The sequence below is a fragment of the Charadrius vociferus genome, unplaced genomic scaffold, assembly GCF_000708025.1.
Source record: "Charadrius vociferus isolate BGI_N301 unplaced genomic scaffold, ASM70802v2 scaffold657, whole genome shotgun sequence".
Classification (NCBI taxonomy): domain Eukaryota; kingdom Metazoa; phylum Chordata; class Aves; order Charadriiformes; family Charadriidae; genus Charadrius; species Charadrius vociferus.
In genome coordinates this window covers 229,185-236,735 of record NW_009649299.1, presented here as the reverse complement: position 1 = coordinate 236,735, position 7,551 = coordinate 229,185, and positions in this window count along the sequence as shown.

Here is a 7,551-nt window from a genome sequence, read left to right as displayed (position 1 = left end):
TAGGCTGTGGGCCGGCCTCAGTATTTCTGAGCACCAGAAAGGATCATTCAGATCCGAAGGAATCCAGTCCTGGCTTTTGACGCTGGGGAGAGCGTTCGTATTATTAACCCATAAAGAAAACGGGAGAGGTTTTTGCACAGGAGGGAGGTTCGCAACGTTCCTGTGCCCGTGTTCGGGTCTGAGAGCCGTGCATGTGGGATTTGTCCGCAGGCTGCTGCCAGCAACGTTAAACCATCGCGGCTTCTGCTATTCAGTCTCAGCTGGCTCTTAAGGAAACTCCAAATTATAGGGCCAGCACAGATGCATTCCTCGCTCCCTTCTGCCTCTCGGAAAGTTACTTTTAAAGAAACAGCAAAGATTAGTGGACTGCTGTTACACAACCATTATGTGTGTGCATATATATCTATTACTTGACTTGATTCCACGAAATCTAATTAAAGACTAAGTGTATATTTGTATTTTGGTATATTATTAACTAATGCTAATAAAAGCCATTTCCAAATTTGTATTTTTCCATGAGGAGCAGGTCTCTGAAAAGAAAAAAAAAAAAAAAAAAGACCAGCTATACTGCCTGCTGCCCTTGAAACGCATGTTTTGGGTTTATCTGTGTTTCCAGGTAACTAGAACTCTTAGACAAGCAGCGTTTGCTTCTGTTTTAAATTAATTTAACCTAATCAGTGGAAGGCTCTGGTGCCTTCTCCGTTTATAACATTTTGAAGCAATGTAATAACCAGCCTCTCCAGAATCAGCTTATTATCAAGTTCCTTGTCATGTTTGCTTCCCCCTTCCATCCCCTCCACTTACCACCGCTTATTAAAAGGCTAAAGGTTACGACACGCAGTTCAGGACACTCTTTAGATGAGCCGGCTCAAGTGCCAGCTCCTGTTAGTCTGGAAGAACTGGCTTTCATCGGCAGTGGGGATGAGGGCACGGCTCCTCGGAGTACGGAGATGGCCCAGACCTCTCCCCCAGCCTCTGCTGGAAGGGGATGCTGGTTTCGGAGGGGCTGGTGGCGAAAGGGGAACGCTGCTCCAGCCCTCGGGATGCGAACGGTACGGGAATGCCTGTTGCTGCTAGCGGGGATGCGGGGCAGCATCCCGCAGCATCCCGGGCTCTGTGGGGTGGCTCGGTGTCGCGTGGCTGCAGGCGTTAGGGGCTGTCCCCGGCGTGGGGTGAGGGGTTTCGATGCGGAGGCCAAGGTTTGGATGAGCCAAGACTCTGTCCAGTCCTAACCTGCCGCCGCGTTTCCTGGCTCCTTCTTCCAAGGCTTTTTGAACAGTTAAAACCAGAGGAAATACTGTAGCTCTCCTAAGTGAGGCTAGCACCGTGATTGCCAGTTGTACAACATTTTGGACAAGGATTAAGCTCAGGCACTAAGCAGCCAGACTTCCAAATGCTTCGAGCTGCGCCCGCTAACAGCCGCGTCGGGAGCTTTGTTCTCCGAGCATCACTTGTATGGTCTGAAGGAAAAGATAACTCCTAAACGTGGATACTGGTAAAGGAGGTTCACTTTGGCTCAGCCATCTGAAAGCGAAGAGTTTCTTTGGGTTCACAGATGGGTGAGATGGAATCACGGTTTTTTCAAAGAGGGTGCAGAGATGGGGACATACTTGGCTCTTGGTTTCGGCTCCGAGCCATGTGCGGGCCACCTGCAAGTGCCTGCTCGCGTGCTCCTCCGGCTTCTGAGTTTTATGGGCGATGGAAAAAAAATAATTAATATTTTCCTAATTGAAATTTCAGGGGAACGCCTGTTGTTTCTTGGAGATATCATGCTTTGGAGACGTGCACAGCGGGGATAAAGGATGTGTGCGGAGGCAGGGAGCAGGCTGGGTTCCATACAAGTCTTTGCCTTGGTTGTGCTCTAAGGTGGTATAATTCACTTGATCGCATTTTCATTCACATCAAATAAAAAGGTTTCCTCTTCCAGAGAACAAACCACTTCCTTTCTATGCTCTGGTTAAAACACAACTAATGCCTTTTCAGGGCAAATTATTAAATAGAGACCAAGCCAAAAAAGCTGAATGAAATGGAAAATATTTAAGAAGGTTTTCTTTAGTAAAATAAATGTGGCATAGAGTGTGGTGGATGAAGTTGATGGATTGTGTGCATCTGCTAGAAAAGAAAGTCAAAATCTGCTATTCCCCGCATTCCTTTTATTATTTTCAGTCACTTTTGAGAGCGTTGAGGATCCTTGGTAGCGAATCAATTAAATGTAAAAACCATAGTTCCTTTTTCTGTAGTCAGGGGAAAAAATACCATTTAGAGCCCGTATAGAATGTGATGGTTAAATTGCATTTTTATTTCTTCTGAATTCAGTTATTGCTGTTCTTCTGTTTTTCCTATTTATCTAAGCTCCAAGCCAACTAAACCTGAATAAAAGTTCCAGAAACCAAATAACTATTTTTAAATGTAAGCCTTCCTTTCAAAGTATGCAAAAAATGCACAAAACCAACCAAAAAAAAAAAGAAAAAGCAGAAATCTGGGTTTGAATTTTGATCCTACCAGGTCGATGTTACGAATGAGAAATTTTTTTTTAAATTATTATTATTTAATTAAACTACAAAGCTTCCCATTATTTTCGGTAAAGTACCAGATATCAGGAGATTTCTATAAAAAATTCATAGCTGTATCATGAACTTGTATATGGAAATGTGACCGTCTGTGATTCCCTGGTTATTTTACTGCCGGTCAGCCCAGGATCTGTTCAACAAAGAAAACTTGGAACACCGACTGTGCGCAGCTGAGCGCCCTGGCTGTTGGGTGTGCTAAATCTCATTAACAAAAAGGCAAGCGTAATTATGGCAGGTTCACCTGGAAAAAGAAACTGTTCCCACCTTTATATCTTAATTTGGAATGAAAGCCGTGAAGTACATCCTTCGGTCATCAAAAATCTGATTTATCGTTGAGTCCCGTATTTCAAGGCAGTCATTTTCCTGGCAGGTTTTTATGTCTCACATTTAAATCCCCTTTGAGAAGAAGTTGTTAAGCCCATTTACAAATGGCAAATGGAGTGGCAGTGGAATTACCCAGTAGAGGTAATAACACCCACCAAGGTTGACTGGGAAACGTAAATATAAATAACTCTGAGAAACTTTGTCCCAGAGACAGAACAATTGCCTGTTCTTAAAAACAACAACAAACAGCTCATTGAAGATCTTTCTTTCCCTCACTTATGTCCCAGCATTATAATCGATTTCAAAAGTTCTGCCAGAAAAAAAGGGTGTAATAAAGGAATTTTAAAAGTTTAAATAAGATCAAAGGATGACCAAGTAAGCTTTGAAAAGCAAAGTAAATAAAATAGTTTATGATATCTTTCGTCTTCAAATGAGCCAGTGATTCAGAAACAGTAACAATTTTAGTATTTTGGAATCAACACTGGTACGATTGTGGGATTATCCTGGGTCAAAAAAAGTCATTCACTGGTTGCTGGTGTAGGGTAGCTAATATGTTTCACATTTTCACCTTCCAAAAATAAAGATATTGTCCTGGTTTAGGCCAAATTGGCTGCTGGGGACATGGGGCAGCCCAGATGGCACTGACAGATGCTCCCCCCTCCCCGTCTTCAAAGAGAGAGGCAGAGGAAGGAAAGGGACTTTTTTAGAAGGAACTTTAGTTTAGAAGGAACTAAACTCATTTAATAAAATATTAATAACAAAATAAAAGAAAATAATGAAAGATATGCAAACCAGCTCCAGATATGTATCCAGCTCCCAGGATTACAATCGAAATACAAGACCTAAACACTCCAGGGGAGCCAATGCTGTGCCTGTCCCACCCCTCGGTTATGTAAAGCTGCTCTTAAAAAATAAAAATAAGGGGGAGGAGAGTTACGTTCACTTCAAATGGTGACATTTTCTTCTAGTATAAAAACATCAAATAGTTTGGCCGCGGTTACAGCAGAAGCGACCCTGGGCCTGAGGAAGGCAGGGACTGAAATGCTCTTTTATGTGCAGCCCGGGAGCCGCCCGGGGTGGCCGCGGGTCCTCAGCCATGCGCTTGTGTGTCCCGCGGAGCGGAGCGAGGACCAGAGCGCCAGAGAAAAATAAACCAGATATTTCCCTGGGGCAGATTCCCTGCTCTGGCTCTAATCAGCAGCAGTTATTAGATGGTCAAGGTCTCGGCGTTTAACTCCGAAACGTTTTTGTTTAAGTGTTGGGGAGCTGATAGTTTATATTAAAACATTCTGTGGAAAAATACTTGCAGTTCCTCCTCATCTCCTGGATGGCAGAGCTCGGCTGCAGCGCAGAGCGAGCACCCAGGGGCACCCTTCTCACTCCTGGGGGCTCTCGCATCCGCCTTCCTCCTTTCCCAAACCATTTTTGGGAGCTTGGGAGCCGGTCCAGAAGATGCTGCTGCTTTCCCTTCTCGGCACTCGAAGGCGACGCGCAGGAGAACGCGGTGTGTTACCTTTCTGCTCTCCCCTCCTCTTCTCCCCCCTCTCACTGCTAACTTGAATGTGAAAAAATACTTCGAAACGCTCCTCTTATCTCTGTTTCCCCAGCATTTTGGAGCTGGTTGAGGCAGGAGAGATTAACAAAGGCAGGGCTATTTACATGAAGGCAACGTGGCTTCTGAATGAAACGGTGACAATTGGAGTTTTTATCAGCCCTCGAGGCTTGTAATATTACTACTTCTCTTTCTCAAATGCATTCAGACTTTGACAGCCCTCCGAGACCAGTGCTCGAAAAATACCTTACCTACGGGAGTACTGTGGCTTTTTTAGGAGTGGGAAAATTGAAGCGCGGGGAAGGGGAAGCATCCTGGTCAAGGTCACAGAGCAAGCTGGTGGCAGAACCAGAAATAGCACCCAGAAGTTATTAGTTTTTTCTGTATTTCCTTTCCTGTCAAGCTGTTTGCTTGGATACCGAGATAGCTGTGTGTAAACAGAAGGTTTCCAGAGCGCAGCAGCCTCGTTATCTGCCTGATTCATTAGGTGATGATGCAATCTGGAATCCAGATTTCTGCGATGCTTTCCACGGTCGTGATGCTGCACGTGACATCACCGGCCGCCTTCAGCCACCGGAGTTTTAAACTTGTCTCTACCTGAAATGCCGATGTCTGAGTAAGGCCCTTCTCACCGCGGTTTTATTCCTTATACGTGGTCACATCCTGTCTGCTCATTCCCCTGGCAAAAATAACTGACTTGTCTTTTTGCTCTCCTTAACCCGCTCAGGAGCCCTGAGCTGAGAAAGTCACCTGTGGATGCTGATCCTCTCTGTCACCCACCGACGGCTCTGTTGACTACTAATTAGGTTCTCAGTTTGTGCAAACTCCCCGGTACCAGGGGGGCTGCGGAGCTGTCAGGCTTTCGCCGGCTGTCAGCAGCCACGAGACACCTTTTAATAGCTTCTGTCGGTCACTTGTGCTACGAGAGAGCTACAGCGTTCTTCTCCCCCAGGCAGGAGCGGGAAGCGAGCGTGGCTGGAGTGAACCTCTCTTTCTTAGACGAGGTTTAAGAGGAACGCAGCAAATTTTAGATCTTTGGGAAACAGGAGGGCTCACTTTTAAGCCACCGAGTCTCTGTTAGGAGAGGATGATCATGAACACTGTAAAACTTCCTCCCCTGTGGCAGGTGAAAAATGAGGTTGAAGGGGAGGGGGGAGTCCTTTCATGGACTTCAGGGATGCGGCAGAACTGCCGAAGAGCTGCACAAGCAGACAGCCGAGCTCCGGCAGCCGATGTTCATTAAGGAGCTCCAAGAGTGTTCCCTACTTTACATGCACAGCTCCCAAAAAGAGGGAAGAGCAGGACTTCGGATGCCGTATTTCCTCTCCTCCTTGAAAGCCGGTGCTTTATCTGTCTGGAGCCTTGGCTCGGGTGCCGGCTCCCGTGGTAGCTCTGCTCCCAGGATATCGGCAAAGCTGTAGCACCTTGCGGTGGTTTTTCAGAGCGTAGGAATTCTGTTTACGTTGTCAGCTTTTCACCAGCCCAAATTAACGTTAGCAGATGGCACACACGTATCCGTCTCTCCAATTCTCAGGAAGCGCAGGATGGCTTTAATGGGAAATGAATTATTCGTTATCTGGGATGTTTCACTGATAAACAAAATAATAAGTAGTCTTGTACACGTGCCTTGGCGGTCCGGTACTTCTGTGGCTGTCTACCTTGTCTGGAAGTACCAGCTGCAGATTTCATCGGGGTCTTTGTGTCTGGCTTGGTTGTCATCGTTAATGGAGCCTGTGTTTTGTAACAAATCTGAAAATAGTGTTGATGATTTATTTTGGCAGCAGACAATTCATCTTCCACCCTGCGTGCCTCTCTCTGGTCTCTTTTGGTCACAGAGGCAAACCAGAAGACAAAATTTATCAGCAGAGCTGCGTAGGTGGTAATTTTGAGATAGCATCGCTTCTGAGTCTCCCTTTCTGATTATAACTAGACTTGAAAACTACACTTTCTGGAGACCTGAAATGCTGAGGTCTCACCCTGCCAGAACCATTCTCAAGTAGAACATTAAAATATATTTGACCACTCAGCCAACTTTCTTCTGTAACCTCACCATGCTGTATTTTCCCACTCGCAAACCCCTAGAAAGCTGTGAACTGGAGCCTGGGGCATAATGATGGACAATAGAACGCCCTTGCAAAAGTTGGGGGAATATTTATGCTAAAAGCGACCTCTCTCTTCTTGAGCATCTTCACGTGAGCTTTATAAACCTGCCGCCTTTGCCAGTGGTGCTGGCCAAATGTTTCGCTGCAAAAAATTTGGGGCTGGAACAGGCAGGGGGCTATTTCATTAATTTACTGCAAGAATTATTATTTTCATGATCCCACAGCGCTATTGCGACCGGTATCATCATGTGAAGAGGTTTTGGCTAAAAACCAGCGATGGGGAGTAGCAGCGGCTGCCTTTGTCTGGGGGAGCTGCAGGGAACGGCCTTGGGCACGTCTGCTGCGGGCTTGAGGGATACGAAGGGTGATAAATAGTGACTGAATTTCTTTATGTTGTTTCTGGGTCATTAAATTAATCTGGTAGCTGTATTTGGAGCAGCGAATATGTGGGCTCTGTGTCTTCTTTTTCTCCTGGATGCAAGAAAGATAATATGTGAAAGAAAATTACTTGCAAGCTGCGGGGTTTCGGGGAAGTCAGGAGAATAATTGGTATAATTTGCTAATGGGTAGCATGGGAATATGGGGTCAGCACTGACTGGCAAAAAATCTTAAAAACCTGTTTTGTGAAGAATTTAAATATTTGGGTTTTTTTTTTCAATGGCTGAAGCAGAATAAGCAGGTAACTTTTGTAACTTGCGTTTCTTTTGACCACGAAGAGCTGTCAAATGAGCAGGGTTTGGTTTCTCATTTTTCCTTTTGCCTCTTAACTTGCACAAAGTTGAGGAAAAAGTTTAAATATTGGCTGGAGAAGGGAAATAAAGCAGAACGGATTTCACACTGTTATTTGGAGGCTAGGTTGCACTCAGCAGCCAGGCTGAGAAAGGAGAAATGACACTGCTCAAAGTTTGGATGTTTCTGAATCTTTTGGTTTTGAAGTGACAGCAGAAACCCTCCTAAAATAGTTTTTTAAACAGGAACTTTCACAAGAAACTGAGAAAAAAAG